Source organism: Aythya ferina (assembly GCF_964211825.1).
Source record: "Aythya ferina genome assembly, chromosome: 2".
NCBI classification, from domain to species: Eukaryota; Metazoa; Chordata; class Aves; order Anseriformes; family Anatidae; genus Aythya; species Aythya ferina.
The window spans coordinates 65,091,298-65,110,869 of record NC_140297.1 but is presented as its reverse complement, the minus strand read 5'-3'; positions in this window follow the sequence as shown (position 1 = coordinate 65,110,869).

Sequence of the window (19,572 nt, the reverse complement as noted above, 5' to 3'; positions counted from 1 at the left end):
TGACTGTTTAAGGATTGTAAGGTTTCCAGATGTACAGATAGAAAAATAAATAAATAAAAAATAAAAAAAAGAGAGAGAGAAAATGATAGTATGAGTAAATGGAAATCTTTAAGAAAATGTTCTATTTAATAGGTACCTTAATAAAGAGGAATTCAACTTAACATTTTTCATCAGATAGGTGCCATACAAAAAGAAAAATAAATAAATAAATAAATAAAAATGAGGAGAGGAAGCTTTAGAAGAAATGGTCAAGTCAGAAAATTGTCTTCTATTAGTGTATTAGTGGTATCCACTATCAAAGCAGACTAAGCTAAGCAGGCCATGTGTTGATAGAATTATGGCAGTATGTTTTTAGACTGTTCTGCTTGCAACCTAAAAAGAAAAGCAATAAGGACTTGAAAATATTTATTTTTACTGAATGAAATCCTGTGTATTAAGCACCAGTGCAGAGTTACGGTAAGCCTGAACTTTTCACATCTCATTCACAAGTGATGGGGTGGGATAGAAAGCTGATGCTTCAGTTGTGGCTTGGTTTTATTATAATTACACTGGTTTGAGAATGAAATTACTGATGAAGTGGCGCATGATTCCCATGTCAACATAAAACCTCTACAAACAGGGATTTGGTCTCTAAAATACACACATCACAACATAGTATCCTATCATTTATATCTGACAAGACATATCCAGTGTTTTGGTTGGCCCTCAGCTAGGAGAGAAAAGCCAAGTTTCCAATAGCTTCACTTTCCAAACTCTAAATGAGACTTTAAAATCTGTAGAAATGCAATACAAGACCATGAAGTCCTATACATACAATATCAAGTCTTTCTAGAAGGAACAACTGTGGGTGCAATTATTGTTATGCTAACTTTGACATAGTTTCTGGAAATTACTTGGGATTTCTTACAAAGGCTTTAAAAATCTTTTCCATCTGTTCTTTCTGTTGTTTACTTTAGGGTGTATTAATAGAGCTACATTCACAATATATTGTGGTCACTATATACAGATAGTATTTGAAATATGCATTCCCCCTATAAAGCTATGTTTGAAGTGATATGAACATTGATTCCCCTAAAGAGGCATCCAAAGAAGTGCTAGGACTGAGTGTGACGAAAGTCTGATAGTCTTGGGTAAATAACAGCCTGAGGGCAGGAAAATTCACTTGGTCATTAGCCTCAGAAGAGTGAACATTGTCTTCCTGTTCAATGCAAATCTCAAGCCTGGGAAAGGACTGAGTTTTTCTTCACACGGACATACTTCAGCAAAACAGAATCCAATCCACAGAAATACCCATCCTCAGAAAGCTGATCATTTATCCCCAAAAAATTAGGAGGCTGCACATCCTGTGGGGAGAAGAGGATAGTTATTACAGGTTAGTTATTAGCTAGCCAACATGCTGACACTACGTAAAACACTCTCAATGCATAAGTCTTCCATTGTGGCCCAGTTAAGGACATGCTGACTTGGTTGTATGAGAGATAAGGCACACCAGACCTTTCATTCAGCTGCTCTTTTCTGGATAGAAGTGCTTATAATACTAAAATGTAAGTGACAGTCATGCAAATATTTGCATATTTTGGCTGAAGACTAAGGACACTTTTCCAAGGCAATGACTGCATTTATCAGATAGTTTTTTTAAGTTTTGGCAGATTCTCAAATGTGTGTTACCCCATGATGGTCAGCAAAGTCTCATGATGGCAATCTACCTCTGAAATTTGACAGAGCTTTAGTCTCCAGTTAAATAAAACTACAGTTTTCTCCATAGTTGTTGTAGCTGAGCTATCCCTAGTTAAGACTAGGGATATATAGGAAATATATCCCTATACCCCTTGGGAATAATTTCTAGTGTATGAATGACAACTAGATTGTGTTTGATTAGAAAGGCTTAAAAAAGTGTTAATAACATGTTTTCAATAAAAATGGCAAGTTGGTGTTGCAAATAATATGCATGTAGATGCAGCATGTGTCTATTAAAGGACTACATTCCCAAATGAAAATATCTCAACTAGAGATAAAACTTGGTGGGCATCATTGGTGATCCAGAACCCCCAAATTCATTAAAAAAAATTTAGGCAGTGATGTGGAAAAAGAAGTGAAGAAATCAGAATGTACCATACCACCTTGGTGGGGGCTCATAGTTAGAGGGCTGGTGCTTTCAGAAAGCTTTCTGTGGGTACCCACAAAGGAGGTCTAGACAAGAAGATGACTCCATCGTCAGCCTGTGCAGTATGCCACAGGGGTGCTCCTGGTAATACAGATGCTGGGCTGCTGTCCGGAAGGAGGGCTAGGGCTCCCAGTCATGGGTTAGGCAGTCGGAGTCTGAGACATCTTATCTGAGACACACAGTCTGACAAAGACTGTAGAGCAGGCTGAGGCTTAATACAGTCTCTCAGTTGCTACAGCCTCAACAACAGGAAACCAATCGTGTGACTGAGTGGTCAAGGAGTCAAAAGTAGAGATGCACAGCTGTCAGCTCTGGAAAAAATATATTATTTTATGTTTATTTGTGTGCTATCAAGAAGCAGTTGCTAAGTTTCCATCACTGAAGAGGGGAAGTGGATTTGCATCCACAGGGAAGTTGCATTTGAGCACTCTTGAAGAGAGAGAGACAAGTTTTTTCCTTCTGGGTATGAAAGCCTTGAAGAACTTTAAAGAACCTGAATGTTCCTATGGATGCTGAAGCTCCTGCAGAGCTGTAGTGCCAGGAGAGTATATGTATCTCCATACTTTGAAGAAATTTTCAAAGTAGGAGTGGCAGGTTGGCACAAATCCTTCTTAGGCTACAGAGGATGAATATTGTTTCACCTGTCTGAAGGACTTCTATTAACAAGGTAAATGTAAAAATAAAATATAATTGGAAGTTGGCTGGATCTTGAAAAAAAATCCCATTCTAGTTTACCAAAGTTTGCTTTTACAAAAATGTACATACAAGGAAAAAATTGTGTTCCCTGGCTTCTGCTTTTAGGCCCAGGACTGACATCTTCAGGCTATGTGTAGGATGTGTTTAATTGTTCACTTCCACGACAATGGTTGTTTCTCAGCATCAACTTCTTCTTGTCCTCTCTCATCTCCAAATATAGTGTAGCAAATTGTTATTTTTCTTTTTAGACACCAGATGCAAATCTAGGCGTACAGCCAACTTTGTGTACCCTTGAGCAGAAATAATAAGACAGACCTTCTGGGAAGTGCTAGTGGGGAGTTCAAAGGGCAGATGGGCTTCCAGCTGCATTTATGTTATGCTTACACAAGCATCATCACCCACAGGAAAACTAAAAAAAATTGGAAAGTAAAGTTAAGCACAACTATAGGTATTTATACTGTCAACACTGAGGGGCAAAATGTTACCATTGCATTAATTACCAAAGAAATGTCAGCAGCTCTTGTCTTTGGCCAGTCACATTAATCACAGCATTAAGTGCAGCATCACGTAGGTTGGACGGTGATGTAGCATGCCCACAGAGCATGTGAGGCCCAGCAAATGGCTCTCGGGCTGCTGGTTTCACTCCATCCCATTGATCTGCGAGTAAATATCAGGCCTGGAGGGAAGTGAAAGAAAAGGAGAGCTTACTTTGCTCCTGCGTGGGCTGAGAAGAAATGCAGACATCTCTGCTTGTGAGAGAAGCCCTGTGGGAATGATGAGGACTACAGATGCTGCTACCAGTCTCTCTGAAGAAATGAAATGCACAGTGTATTTTTAATAAAGTGTTCTTCATTGGAGCTTCTCATTGCCAAAACTGATAGTGATAAAACTGTTTTCCTGAAGAATGTAGAAGGCCTTTCTTCTTTTTATACCAGCCTGGGAATTTTCTAGTGGTTTGTAGAGGTCATGGTAAAGCCAAGATAAAAGGCCTACTTGAAAAAGAAGTAGGATGAATTCACTGTGTTTATGCTAGTTAACATTATTGGTTAACTAATCCTTATTTACTTGTCCTTCTGCAACATCTGTCAGGGTAGCAGGTATAATTTAGAAACACGGTGAAACCTCTGGATAGCAAAGGGGTTGACAAAAACTTTTTTTTTAAATGTGATTATGATTGCAAAGATGGAACTGTCTGTAAAAGAAGACTGGAAACCAAACTGCCCCTCCATATACAAAGCTGTTGTATTGGCAGTCCTTAATGTTGCCTGTTGCCCAAGCTGGATTTGTGTTATAGCACAAGCTTGGATGGGTGGGGGACAAGCAGAAAACATGAACCTACATGTGAGAAAGGTGGTAACCAAGTGGCTGTGGGTAGCAATGGGATTGTGACAATGCAGAGGTCAGTGACAGGCTAAGAGGACAGTTGATGAGCCCGCAGTCACATGTAGGGTTTGGCAAACACCAAATAGTGGCTTTTAGAGGTGTTAGTAGAAGGATGCAAAGGTAGCTAAATGCCCATTGGAACAGCAAAAATGGTTTTGATAGTGATTTGAAAGAGTTATCTTTCCCCATGTTGCTGATCCCTCCCATTGCACCAAAAAGCTTAGTTCTGAGGCTCTTCCAGCCTGCACCTTTGCCAGCATTTTGCTGCCTGATTTGTTCAGATGTGCCTCAGAAGGGAAATAGTCTGGAAGACTACAAGGAAATATTGTGTATGATACCTTCTGTGAGCCTGCTTAGTAGGAAAAGAAATGCTAACCAGTTTTGATGCACACAAAATCAAATGACCAAAATAGTACTTGATGGATGTCCACAGACACTTGCATACTGCAGCATTATTGTGCCTGGCTCTGAAAGCAAATGAAGTATGACTGGTGCGGCAACAGCTGTGGCCACCAGAAAAAAGTGACATTCAGGGAAGCCAGCTGGACTGTTCGGACCTGTAGCGGCTTGGTTTCCTCTACGACAACCACCATAATCACAAAAGTCTTGTAAGAGCCTGAAGCAAAGAATAACATCATCATTGCAATAACACTCTAAAAGCAATGGGTTTTGTTTGTTTTCATTTGTTTGTATGTTTGTTTCCCTCCTGGAAGACCTACTGACAGGCACAACTGAACCATGCCAGAAGGAAAAGCGCAAACCCATGAGCAGTGCATATATTACATCAGAAGGACACCAAGTCATTTTTACTGAATGCAGCACTTGCTTTATTTTTATTTTTTGAGCAATAGGAGAATACATTTAGCAGGGTCCGTTAATGTATTTGTCTTCAGAAAGAACCTGTTGGGAAATTGAACATTTATTTACAGAAAATTTGGCTGTTCTTTAAGACATAAGACTATTTCAGATATTTATTTAACTGAAAATAAAATGATGTTTATCTGCTCTGAAGGATAATATTTACTGAAATGATGCCTGTCAGATTATTTACTATTTCTTGTTTGCAAACCTTTTAGTGATGCACTGACCTCTAGGATGGAAATTATACCTACGTCTCAATGAGTCTGGGGAAGGTTTGGTGAATTTGGTTTGAATGGACCGTCATTGACTAAATGAAGCAAGTCCATGACCATGAAGTTTATTTTGACCCTGTGGGTTGGGGATGAAAAAGAAGGACTTCAGTTCTTCCAAGTCTTCTTCTTTTTACATCTTCTCTGGGACTGAAGAATCTGAATTATTTATTTCTAGCAGCCACGTCTGACTAGTCTTTAGGAACAACTCAGTTGTTAAGTTTTTAAGCCAGTTCTCCAGATTTTGCTTTCTGTAGCCTTCCAAACTAAGAGTGCTGAAGGTGTCTGCTGTTTCCACAATATATCTTAGTGTTTTTTGTAAGAAAACTGAGTTTTCTCTGTTGAAGAAACCCATAGGGCAAGGACTACTGTCATACCTAAAACCTGTTGGTACTCTTGAGATTTGTCATTTGTCTTGGCTAAAAAAGACTTCATCAGTTTTGTATATTTTAAATACATATATATATATATATTTTTTTTAAGGCATATATTCAAGAACCTCAAATTGTTTAATTCAGGAGAATATAATGCACAAATCTGTGTAAACCTGTGATAAAGCCAGTGACTATAAACATGGGAAATGTTGCAGTGAGAACAGTGTATTTCCTTTAGATTTCTAAATAAGGGGCTTGGGCATACATATCTGAACCATATGTCTGTAACTTCCATGAAGTCTAATTAGCCAGCCACTCATATGTTTTAACCCTTTCTACATTAACTGTGTTTTGGCCCATCATTTGCTGTGGAGGAAACCAGAACAAAATGTCACAGTGTGGACAAAAGGTCCTGTTACAATGATTATGCATAAAATAAATACATTGGTCTTTTAGTGGTCAAAGTGGGGTTTGAAACTATATTACTTGTGGCTGAAAAATATTTCTGAGAGGATGTTTGGTCACAAGGGAAGACTATATATTCAAATGGTTGGTATGGCCTGTATATACAATGGAGTGTCCACTATAATCCATTCCTTAGCATATTAAAAATACTCAAGCATTAAATGCATTAATATTTATTAGTTTTATAAAATTAAAAACATTAGATGTTACAAAGAATTACTTAGCCATTTTCTTGTTAAGTGGTATGTAATGATTTTTTTAGTACAATACAATGGGATTTGTGAAAAAAGGATTGTATGGCATTACAAAATCACAGTGGAATCATTCTAATATTACGTTAAAACCTGTACAACAGAGCTTTTTATGTAATGAAAAGTAGAAATAATAAAGTTCTTTAATGGGTTTATAGATTCAAACTCGTGCAATTGACCCCTAAAATATGCACTATGTTTGCCTGACAGACAGCAGTAGCCCAGGAAACTGCTTCCTCAGGTAGACGTATCTCAGTTCACCAGAAAATTGCAGGGGGATTTTCTGAAATGACTCACTGGGAGAGGAGGATATTGAAAGATGGGTGGGAAGACAGACAGCAGTCATCATTAAATTTTAAGCAAGTGGTAGATAAAAGCTGTGAAATTGATGGTCTTCAGAAATAATTGTTACCCCAGACCACAGAATAACTTGTTTTAATTAAGATAGGCAGCTCCACTTCCCCTGAAGTCAGCAATACGAATAGTAAGGCTAGGATTTTGTACTGTATCTTGGCATAAATAGAAAAGGGCTTGAAACAGACTGCAGTAAAATTCTATAGAAAAGCAAAGCAAAAATAAAAAGCCTGAAAAATAAAGACATTACAGTAACTGATTAATTATTATTAACTTAAGAAAAAAACCTGTAACTTCATATTGTATGCTTAGAGGACTAGCTATCGGGCTTTGTGATTTTTGACCATCATTTGCGAAGGAAGTTATTGCTCAGATTCCATGAAATTAAATATTAAAGCCAACAGTTTAACAAAACAGGCTTGTTGACAGGGAATTTTAATAGTGAGTTCAAGAGCCTGCTTGTGTAGTCTTCTAATCATCGGCATAGTGTATGGTGTTTATGTCATGCAGTGAATTTGCCATCTTTTCTTTGCTGCCAAAAAGCACTTCCTTTATTCAAAGTGTTCTCATAACAACTAAAACCCTGTAATTTGGAAAAATAAGTATGGTCATTGCAAAGCATCAGTGATGCCAAGTATGAGACTCAGATTCAAAGCACGCCACCACTAGTAACTAAAGGACTGGACAACCAAGAAGGAGGAAGAATAGAAAAATTGGGAGGATTTGTAGCCTGTAACCACCAGAAACGAAAAGACCAAACAGCATAACGCATGGACAGAGGTGCACTTAAGCTTGGATTTCTTTCTGGTGGTTATGGGAACTGAGAGAAAATGGAGAAAAAATATTCCTCTTCTTGTTGAGATGCATACCCAGCCTACATGGAGGGAGGTCACTGAAGGTGACCTCCTGTCACCCTAAGAGTGAACAGTGCTCTCTTTTTCCAGCTCCTCTACCTCTTATCTTGGCTGGTGAACAAGGTTCCAGTGTGACAGTGCAGGGCAGCATTAATTGCAAGCAACATGGAAGCAAGTTGTCCTGTTATCACACCCAATTCTGGAGGACGTATGTTTGTAAAATACTCCTTTTTAACTGTAAGTAGGGATTTCTTTACAGAGGGTGCAGTGACATGCAGGATCCACACAGAGTCCTTGCCACATAAAAAATGAAGACTTTCTAAGAGGAATATTTTCCTTTTTTTTTTTTTTTAAAAAAAAAAAGCACCCTTTTTCCAACATTTTGCTACTCTAAGGCTATAGCCTCTAATTAGGATAGTCATTTACTTTGGGCAATCTTGCACGGTGGAGTTGCCCATAGTCTTCCCCACAGGGTTATAAATGTCCAGATTTCCCCACCTGTAGGAACTCAGTTGTTTTTAACTGAAATACCCCCCAAAATGGTAACGAGGGACATGAATTAAATGTGTACAGGGCCATCTGCCAGTCCCACTGCATCAGATCTCTGAAGGCCTCTACATGAGCCAGGCAGGGCTGGAGTGGACATAGCTGCCAGCCACCCTAGGCTCTCTTGCCCCAGGCTATTAGCCAAGCCACTGCAAGGCTGCTCAAGACAGCAGTTCTGAGAATTACCCAGTGGTGCTAGATGCAAGCAGGTTAAGAATGTATACATATGTATTTGCTTTTGCATACTTTACAACAACCAGTACATATTTTTGGAAAAGTTGTCACACAATTTCAGATAATAAAAATAACTGCTCATATCATTTCATGTTAATTAAGAAGAGGGTAAGCAAATTCACTCTTTATTATATTAGGAAAAACTTCCAAAGCACATTGATGCACTATCTGAAGTGCTGTTTTTCTTACTTTGTTCCTGGGATTCAAATGATAACCATACATTACATTTTCAAGAAGTTTTATTTTGTTAATAACTATTATGGTGGTGCCTTTAGTGGATATTTTCACTGAGGCAGCCTGCACCTTGCTTTGCAATTCCCCCACCCCCCTCCCCAAAACCTCAGGGTTGCTTTCAAGCATCCTTAAAAGTTATGAAAGAATGTTTTCCTAGTCTCCTGTTATAACATTTTGGTCCTGTTGTCCATATGCAGGATCCTGAGAGACACATATACAGACATTTGTATGTCAGCACATCTATATGCAGACACACATATTGACCTGCTTCACAAGAAAATAAAGCATACCTGGGATATACATGGCTTTATTATTCCACCTTTTTTTTCTTGCACAATATTTTTAAATAAAAGTCTGAAGAAAAAACCCACTTCATGGTAAAAGCAGAGGAAAGGGAAGAGCAATGCACACATTGGGCACCTGTCTGAGCTACAGGCATTGCTCCCATGAAGCCAACAACAGGTGAAAAGACTGTAGGAAACTTCATACCTCAACCTGCTTTGCTTGGTGAAAACAACACAGGGAAAGGGAAATCAGAGGCTCTATTAACTCACTGCTAAATATGCAGTCATAGAAAATGGCCACATAGATCATGCTATTGTGAGCAAAGAAGAGCAAAAAAAGCTACTTTCACACAACAGAATGAAAAGTAAAAACCTTAGCCTTTAATGTAAATCTTTGTTTAATGGGCTTTAGTCATAAACACAGACACCGTAACGTTTACTATGATTTTTCCTTTTGGGAGGAGGGGAAAGGATGCATGTATATAGAGAATTTGAAGTCTAATCTTAGAAATGGTTATTGTCTTAGTGACCATTATATCAGTGTATTATTATTTTTTATTAATATTTCAGTACTCCACACACTGGACCTCATGGGTGCCACCTTCACATATAGGTGGTACTTCCATATGAAGACATATAGGTGGAGGGCAAGGATTCCAATGTTTGAGTTTAAATAGATTTAGGGACTAAAGGAGCTGCAAGACCCTGACACTGAGTTACTGTTCACTGCAAGTGATGAGTCAGAAATAAAACAAGAGTTGCCAACTTACATTGTCCTCTGTACATTTTTTAACTTGTTGAAGTAGAAGTTGCCAATCTTGATGCTACAGGTCTCTAATCTAACCTCTTGGACCTGGGAGAGAAGAAAGATCAGGGATGAGGAGGAAAGAGGTGACGTCACTCATTCCGTAGTCATATATTACCTGGCATTTTTATTCTGGTTTGTATAAATCATCATAAGACACTATGTCAAAGTTGGGAGGATGAGGCAGGATCTGTCTTAGCACAGAATATATGAAGGGGTGTTTTGAAGACCCTTGACAAATCCTGATAACACTTTAATGTTCCAGTCTGTGAAATTCTGGCTTCCAGCCTTGTTGAAGGAGTAGATTTCAGTTCAGGAGGGGAAGAGGGCAGTGTGGCAGAGCCACTTATGTTACTTGGCTCACTTGCGTGACCATCTCTACCTTTTTTTTTTTTTAAAAAAAGACTTCTCAAAAGACTTTCAAAAAGAAGCATAGCTAATGCTATATTGCAAACCATTTCCCATCATCTGTACTGTCTATCGATATCATGGACAAACTGGATTTAAGTGTTTCTGAGCAGCGTCTGTTTATGAATGTGAGTCTGCAGCCTTCTCCTTCCATTGCTGCACCCTCTTTCCCCTCCAGCTTACAGTAAAATGCCCCTGCTAGAAAAGGATTTGTTACTGTCTGAGACTCTTCAGAAAGTCTCTGCCTCTCAGTTCAAGATTTGTATTTGCTGCTGCTTGTGGGCATCCATCATGCTCCAAATGATTATGCATCAAGGGTGTTGTTATGGCCAGTACAACCATGTGAAATTTGCTTGCTCTGATATCAAACTCCTTTCATTTTTTTCACTAAAAACTGAGAAAGCTGTAGCCATATCTTTCCAAGGGGCATTTTAAATCATGTTCTACTGTTTTTATTTGCTATGTGCATTTAATTTGTTCACTGGTTTGTGAATGAAATAAAAATTATCATTAGCATAGGATATTATATTGATCACTTCTTTAAGTTTCCTCTGAAGAATGTATCAATTTCCTATTCATTAAATACAAATGTCAATTATATCCAATGCATGATAGAAAAATTAATCCAATCTCTATCTCCTCTGAATACAGGAAAGCACAGACTGATGCATAGATGCTCAGGTACACAAGGAAGGTTTTGCCTTCCCCTTTGTCCATCACCACCAGCTGTTCCCTCTGAGGAGACACAGCTATGGAGCTCCACTTCCAGCTTCATGTCCAGACAAATTCTGCTAGCAAATAAATGTGTGGATATTTAACAAACTGTCCCGCTGGACTCCCATGGTTCTCACTGCAAAATCTGTTGTACTCTGTCCAACGCTTAAAAGCTCATCTAATACATAATCAAGTCGCATACCTCTGTTAAATCAGTCACTCACCGGTATTCATGCTGCGTTTCCTCTGTGTTTATCCTAAGTTTTTCTCTATGGTTTTGTTTTTCTTTTGTTTTCTTTTATTTATTTATTTATTTATTTATTTATTTTGCTATGCATACAGTAACTGCCAGCAAGCACAGAGCTGGCAAAGTACAGAACAGCAAGAGGAAACATCAGTCTACCATGATAAGACGTGAACTGTGGATCTGACTCAGGGACCAAATTTAAGGATGAATGTTAGCATGCGGCTATGAAGCAGGGTATAAAAGCCACCATAACCAGCTACTTAATGTCACTGAGCAATGAAATCCATGCTGATTACATGGTAGTATTTGCCTTTACAGCCACAGGAAAATTTGTGGTAAAGCTCAAACTGAAAAGCCAGCATAAAAACACTATCAGTATATCCAAATGGGTGTCAGATTTTGACAAGAGCATAAAGAAGTAGGTTTTCTATTTATTTTATTTTATTTTATTTTATTTTATTTTATTTTATTTTATTTTATTTTATTTTATTTTATTTTATTATTTTATTTTCTTTTGTTTTCTTTTGTTTTAATATACTTTGGTGCCCTAAAGAATAGGAAGGCCAAAAGCGATAGATGATGAATTTGTGAGCAGCTGCTAAGCTGCAGCCCCTACTCATAGAATCACAGAACTGAAGTGGTTGGAAGAGACCTCGAAAGATCATCGGGTCCAACCCCCCTGCCAAACCAGGTTCCTCAGAGCAGGCTGCCCAGGTAGGCGTCCAGACAGGCCTTGAATATCTCCAGAGAAGGAGACTCCACAACCTCTGTAGGCAGCCTATTACAATGCTGCGTCACCCTCACCGTGAAGAAGTTCTTTCACATGTCAGTGTGGAACTTCCTGTGCTCTAAATAGCAGCCATTGCCCCTTGCCGTATCCCCACAAACCACTGAGAAGAGGTTGGCTACATCCTTCTGTCCCCCACCCCTCAGATATTTGTATACACTGAGGGGATCCCCTCTCAGTCTTCTCTTCTCCAAGTTGAACAGACTGAGGTCTACCAGCCTTTCTTCATAGGGAAGATGCTCCAGGCCCTGTATCATCTTCGTGGCCCTCCGCTGGACTCTTTCCAGGAGATCCCTGTCTTTCTTGTACTGGGGTGCCCAGAACTGGACACAGTACTCCAGGTGAGGCTGACCAGGGAAGAGTAGAGGGGGAGGATCACCTCCCTTGACCTGCTGGCCACGGTCCTTTTAATGCATGCCAGGATCCGATTAGCCCTCTTGGCCAGCAGGGCACAGTGCTGGCTCATGGTCAAGAAGGCAAATGCTGGCCTGGGCTGCATTGGGCACGGTGTCGCCGGCAGCTCCAGAGAGGTGATCTGCTCTGTTCAGCTCTGTGGAGGCCAATCCTTTGGATCCTATTGCTGGATACCAGAGGGAAGAGATCAGCACCTGCCTCTTTGCTCTCCCTCGTGAGGAAGCTGTAGACCACAATGAGGTCTCCCTTTGCTCTTCTCCAGGCTGAAACAATCCAAGTGACTTCAGTCGCTCCTCATACTTTCCCCTCATCCCTGCTGGAGCTGGCAGGATGGAGAGAGGGCACAGGTGCAGGAGCCACTCCGTCGGGGCTGGATGGGCAGGCTTCTGGCCCGGGGCTGGCCTCCCTAGCTCGGCTGCAGGGGGAACGCTGAGGCCCAGCAGGCGGTGGGCCTCCCTGCTGCACCGCTGCACAGCGACGCACAAATGTTGCCGCATTCTCGCCGAGGTCTTCCTCTACCAGCTGGAGCAGTCTGTCTCTTACTCCAGTCTGACCAGGCACAGGGTCTCCCTGATGGCATTCTCCAAGAGGAGCGCCTCCGAACTCCGTGTATGGCAGATGCGCCCCAGCTCCCAGCGCACCCAGGAGAGCAGGGGCCAGAGCAGAGCAGGGTGCTCCCGGAAGAGTTGGCCCCAGCTGTCCACGGGGAGGCCGCCCACCAGAGGGCTGGGTGCCACCCATGCAGCCCACGGCCACGCTGCCTGGGCCTCAGAGGAGCTGTCGGCGTCGATGGATGCCGCTGCCGACGGGCTGATGACCAGCTCCTCAAACTTGTCATCAGCCTGCACTGAGGTCACGATCGACATGAGCCTCCGCTTACAGAGAGGGCACTTGGGCTTGCTGTCAGCACACCGCTGGATGCACGGCAAGCAAAATCGGAGGCAGCGCGGTGAAAGCGGGGCTGCCCCAGGTGTCCAGGCATATGGGGCAGCGAGTGTCCAATGCCGCGGCCATGCTTGCCACGAGCTGCGGTGGGCTGTGGGAAGCAGCAGGTGACGATGCGCTCCCGGGGTATGGGTCCCGTCACGGGCGGATTCGGGACGGCGATCCGACGACACGTGACCGGTCACAAGCAGCGTGGGTGCAGGCCGTGACGTGTAAAAAGAGGCTTGGGCCGTGGGCTCGGTGGCTGACCGTCCTGCATACCGGGCTATCAGTCTGTCAGGAGCGGCGCCAATTCGTCCCTAATCCCTTGGCTCTGGTCCTGGGCGACTTGTGTGATACCTGCACGGGGGTCCGGGCCCCGTCACGGGCGGATCGGGGACGGCGATCCGACCACACGGGTGACTGGTCACAAGCAGTGGGTGCCGGCCGTGCCGTGCAGCGGGAGTCTTGTCCACCGGCTCGGCGGCTGACCGTCCCGCATACCGAGGGATCCATCTGTCCGGAACTGCGGACTTGCATCCCGAACCCCTTGGCGGCTGTCCTGGGCGACGTGTGTGCTAGCCGCACTGAAGTCCGCTTTCAACATGGGCTGATCGGGGACGGCGATCCGACCCCACGGGTGACTGGTCACAAGCAGCGTGGGAGCCAGTTGTGCTGTGCACAGGGAGGCTTCGTCCGCCGGCTCGAGGGCAGACTGTTCTACAGACCACAGCATTAGTCTGTCGGGAGCAGTGGCCATCCGTCCCGAACCACTAGGCTCCTGTGCTGGGCGATGTGTGTGCTAGCTCCACAGAGGTCCGGGCCCCGTCACGGGCGGATCGGGGACGGCGATCCGACCACAAGGGTGCCTGGTCACAAGCAGTGGGTGCCGGCCATGCCGTGCAGCGGGAGTCTTGTCCACCGGCTCGGCGGCTGACCGTCCCGCATACCGAGGGATCCATCTGTCCGGAACTGCGGACTTGCATCCCGAACCCCTTGGCGGCTGTCGTGGGCGACGTGTGTGCTAGCCGCACTGAAGTCCGCTTTCAACATGGGCTGATCGGGGACGGCGATCCGACCCCACGGGTGACCAGTCACAAGCAGCGTGGGAGCCAGTTGTGCTGTGCACAGGGAGGCTTCGTCCGCCGGCTCGAGGGCTGACTGTTTTACAGACCACAGCATTAGTCTGTCGGGAGCAGTGGCCATCCATCCCGAACCACTAGGCTCCTGTGCTGGGCGATGTGTGTGCTAGCTCCACAGAGGTCCGGGCCCCGTCACGGGCGGATCGGGGACGGCAATCCGACCACAAGGGTGCCTGGTCACAAGCAGTGGGTGCCGGCCGTGCCGTGCAGCGGGAGTCTTGTCCACCGGCTCGGGGGCTGACTGTTTTACAGACCACAGGATTAGTCTGTCAGGAGCAGTGGCCATCCGTCCCGAACCCCTTGGCTCCGGTCCTGGGCGACTTGTGTGCTAGCCGTTCCGGGCTGCGGGTTGGAGGGATCCGTTCCGGGCTCCAGATCCTGGATCGGGCGGATCGGGGACATCGATCCGATGACACTTACCGTGCTGCAGACCGGGGGATCAGTCTGTCTGGAGCGGCCGCCTTTCCTCTTGAACCACTAGGCTCCTGTGCTGGGCGACGTGTGTGCTAGCTGCATGGAGGTCCGGGCCCCGTCACGGGCGGATTGGGGACGGCGATCCGACCACACGGGTGACCGGTCACAAGCGGAGTGAGAGCCGGCCGTGCGGTGCACAGGGTGGCTTCTTGCACCGGCTCGAGGACAGACTGTTTTACAGACCAGGGGATCAGTCTGTCAGGAGCAGTGGCCATCCGTCCCGAACCCCTTGGCTGCAGTCCTGGGCGACTTGTGTGCTAGCTGCACGGTGGTCTGGGCCCCGTCACGGGCGGATCGGGGACGGCGATCCGTCAGCACTGGTGAGCGGTCACAAGCCGTGTGGGTGCCGGCCGTGCCATGCACAAGGAGGCTTCGGCCGTGGGCTGGGTGGCTGACCGTCCTGCATACCGGGGGATCAGTCTGTCCGGAGCGGCGGCCATTCCTCTTGAACCACTAGGCTCCGGTCCTGCGTGAGGTGTGTGCAAGCTGCACGGGGGTCCGGGTCCGTAACGGGCGGATCGGGGACGGCGATCTGACCACACGTGTGACTGGTCACAAGCGGAGTGAGAGCCGGCCGTGCGGTGCACAGGGAGGCTTCGTCCGCCGGCTCGAGGGCAGACTGTTTTAGAGACCAGGGGATCAGTCTGTCAGGAGCAGTGGCCATCCGTCCCGAAGCCCTTGGCTGCGGTCCTGGGCGACTTGTGTGCTAGCTGCACGGTGGTCTGGGCCCCGTCACGGGCGGATCGGGGACGGCGATCCGTCAGCACTGGTGAGCGGTCACAAGCCGTGTGGGTGCCGGCCGTGCCATGCACAAGGAGGCTTCGGCCGTGGGCTGGGTGGCTGACCGTCCTGCATACCGGGGGATCAGTCTGTCAGGAGCGGCGCCAATTCGTCCCTAACCCCTTGGCTCCGGTCCTGGGCGACTTGTGTGCTAGCCGATCCGGGGTCCGGGTTGGACGGATCCGTTCCGGGCTCCGGATCCTGGATCGGGCGCATCGGGGACATCGATCCGACAACAGTGGTCACAAGCAGTTGGTGCTGGCCATTCTGTTCATCGGGTCGCTTTTCCACCGGATCGGGTCTGACCGTCCCGCATACCGGGGGATCTGTCTTTCCGGAGCGGCGGCCGTTCCTCTTGAACCACTAGGCTCCGGTCCTGCGTGACGTGTGTGCTAGCTGCACGGGGGTCACAAGCAGTGTGTGCCGGCCGTTCCGTGCAGCGGGAGTCATGTCCACCGGCTCGGCGGCTGACCGTCCCGCATACCGAGGGATCCGTCTGTCCGGAGGGGCGGCCGTTCCTCTTGAACCACTAGGCTCCGGTCCTGGGTGACGTGTGTGCTAGCTGCACGGGGGTCACAAGCAGTGTTTGCCGGCCGTTCCGTGCAGCGGGAGTCATGTCCACCGGCTCGGCGGCTGACCGTCCCGCATACCGAGGGATCCCTCTGTCCGGAGCGGCGGCCGTTCCTCTTGAACCACTAGGCTCCGGTCCTGCGTGAGGTGTGTGCAAGCTGCACGGGGGTCCGGGTCCATCACGGGATGATCGGGGACGGCGATCCGACCACACGGGTGACTGGTCACAAGCGGAGTGAGAGCCGGCCGTGCTGTGCACAGTGTAGCTTCGTCCGCCGGCTCGAGGGCAGACTGTTTTACAGACCAGGGGATCAGTCTGTCAGGAGCAGTGGCCATCCGTCCCGAAGCCCTTGGCTGCGGTCCTGGGCGACTTGTGTGCTAGCTGCATGGTGGTCCGGGCCCCGTCACGGGCGGATCGGGGACGGCGATCCGACAGCACTGGTGAGCGGTCACAAGCCGTGTGGGTGCCGGCCGTGCCATGCACAAGGAGGCTTCGGCCGTGGGCTGGGTGGCTGACCGTCCTGCATACCGGGGGATCAGTCTGTCCGGAGCGGTGGCATTTCCTCTTGAACCACTAGGCTCCGGTCCTGGGTGACGTGTGTGCTAGCTGCACGGGGGTCCGGGTCCGTCACGGGCGGATCGGGGACGGCGATCCGACCATACGGGTGACTTATCACAAGCAGTGTGTGCCGGCCGTGCCGTGCAGCGGTCGTCTTGTCCACCGGCTCGGCGGCTGATCGTCCCGCATACCGAGGGATCAGTCTGTGCGGAACTGCAAAATTGTATCCCGAACCCCTTGGCGGCTGTCCTGGGCGACTTGTGTGCTAGCCGCACTGAAGTCCGCATTCGACATGGGCTGATCGGGGATGGCGATCCGACCCCACGGGTGAGCGGTCACAAGCGGCGTGGGAGCCAGCCGTGCCGTGCACAGGGAGGCTTCGTCCGCCGGCTCGAGGGCAGACTGTTCTACAGACCACAGGATTAGTCTGTCAGGAGCAGTGGCCATCCGTCCCGAAGCCCTTGGCTGCGGTCCTGGGCGACTTGTGTGCTAGCTGCACGGTGGTCCGGGCCCCGTCACGGGCGGATCGGGGACGGCGATCCGACAGCACTGGTGAGCGGTCACAAGCCGTGTGGGTGCCGGCCGTGCCATGTACAAGGAGGCTTCGGCCGTGGGCTGGGTGGCTGACCGTCCTGCATACCGGGGGATCAGTCTGTCAGGAGCGGCGCCAATTCGTCCCTAACCCCTTGGCTCCGGTCCTGGGCGACTTGTGTGCTAGCCGTTCCGGGGTCCGAGTTGGACGGATCCGTTCCGGGCTCCGGATCGGGCGGATCGGGGACATCGATCCGTCGACAGTGGTCACAAGCAGTGGGTGCCGGCCATGCTGTTCATCGGGTCGCTTTTCCACCGGATCGGGGACTGACCGTGCCGCATACCGGGGGATCCATCTCTCCGGATCGGCGGCCGTTCCTCTTGAACCACTAGGCTCCGGTCCTGGGTGACGTGTGTGCTAGCTGCACGGGGGTCACAAGCAGTGGGTGCCGGCCGTTCCGTGCAACGGGAGTCTTGTCCACCGGCTCGGCGGCTGACCGTCCCGCATACCGAGGGATCCGTCTGTCCGGAGCGGCGGCCGTTCCTCTTGAACCACTAGGCTCCGTTGCTGAGTGAGGTGTGTGCAAGCTGCACGGGGGTCCGGGTCCGTCACGGGATGATCGGGGACGGCGATGCGATCCCACGGGTGACCGGTCACAAGCGGCGTGGGAGCCAGTTGTGCTGTGCACAGGGAGGCTTCGTCCGCCGGCTCGAGGGCAGACTGTTCTACAGACCAAGTGATCAGTCTGTCAGGAGCAGTGGCCATCCGTCCCGAACCACAAAGCTCCTGTGCTGGGCGATGTGTGTGCTAGCTGCACGGTGGTCCGGACCCCGTCACGGGCGGATCGGGGACGGCGATCCGACAGCACTGGTGAGCGGTCACAAGCCGTGTGGGTGTTGGCCGTGCCATGCACAAGGAGGCTTCGGCCGTGGGCTGGGTGGCTGACCGTCCTGCATACCGGGGGATCAGTCAGTCAGGAGCGGCGCCAATTCGTCCCTAACCCCTTGGCTCCGGTCCTGGGCGACTTGTGTGCTAGCCGTTCCGGGGTCCGAGTTGGACGGATCTGTTCCGGGCTCCGGATCCTGGATCGGGCGCATCAGGGACATCGATCTGACGACAGTGGTCACAAGCAGTGGGTGCCGGCCATGCTGTTCATCGGGTCGCTTTTCCACCGGATCGGGTCTGACCGTCCCGCATACCGGGGGATCCGTCTGTCCGGAGCGGCGGCCGTTCCTCTTGAACCACTAGGCTCCGGTCCTGCGTGACGTGTGTGCTAGCTGCACGGGGGTCACAAGCAGTGTGTGCCGGCCATGCCGTGCAGCGGGAGTCTTGTCCACCGGCTCGGCGGCTGACCGTCCCGCATACCGAGGGATCCCTCTGTCCGGAGCGGCGGCCGTTCCTCTTGAACCACTAGGCTCCGGTCCTGCGTGAGGTGTGTGCAAGCTGCACGGGAGTCCGGGTCCGTCACGGGCTGATCGGGGACGGCGATCCGACCACACGGGTGACTGGTCACAAGCGGAGTGAGAGCCGGCCGTGCTGTGCACAGTGTAGCTTCGTCCGCCGGCTCGAGGGCAGACTGTTTTACAGACCAGGGGATCAGTCTGTCAGGAGCAGTGGCCATCCGTCCCGAAGGCCTTGGCTGCGGTCCTGGGCGACTTGTGTGCTAGCTGCACGGTGGTCCGGGCCCCGTCACGGGCGGATTGGAGACGGCGATCCGACAGCACTGGTGATCGGTCACAAGCCGTGTGGGTGCCGGCCGTGCCATGCACAAGGAGGCTTCGGCCGTGGGCTGGGTGGCTGACCGTCCTGCATACCGGGGGATCAGTCTGTCCGGAGCGGTGGCATTTCCTCTTGAACCACTAGGCTCCGGTCTTGGGTGACGTGTGTGCTAGCTGCACGGGGGTCCGGGTCCGTCACGGGCGGATCGGGGACGGCGATCCGACCATACGGGTGACTTATCACAAGCAGTGGGTGCCGGCCGTGCCGTGCAGCGGGAGTCTTGTCCACCGGCTCGGGGGCTGATCGTCCCGCATACCGAGGGATCAGTCTGTGCGGAACTGCGGACTTGCATCCCGAATCCCTTGGCGGCTGTCGTGGGCGACGTGTGTGCTAGTCGCACTGAAGTCCGCATTCGACATGGGCTGATCGGGGACGGCGATCCGACCCCACGGGTGACCATTCACAAGCGGCGTGGGAGCCAGTTGTGCTGTGCACAGGGAGGCTTCGTCCGCCGGCTCGAGGGCAGAC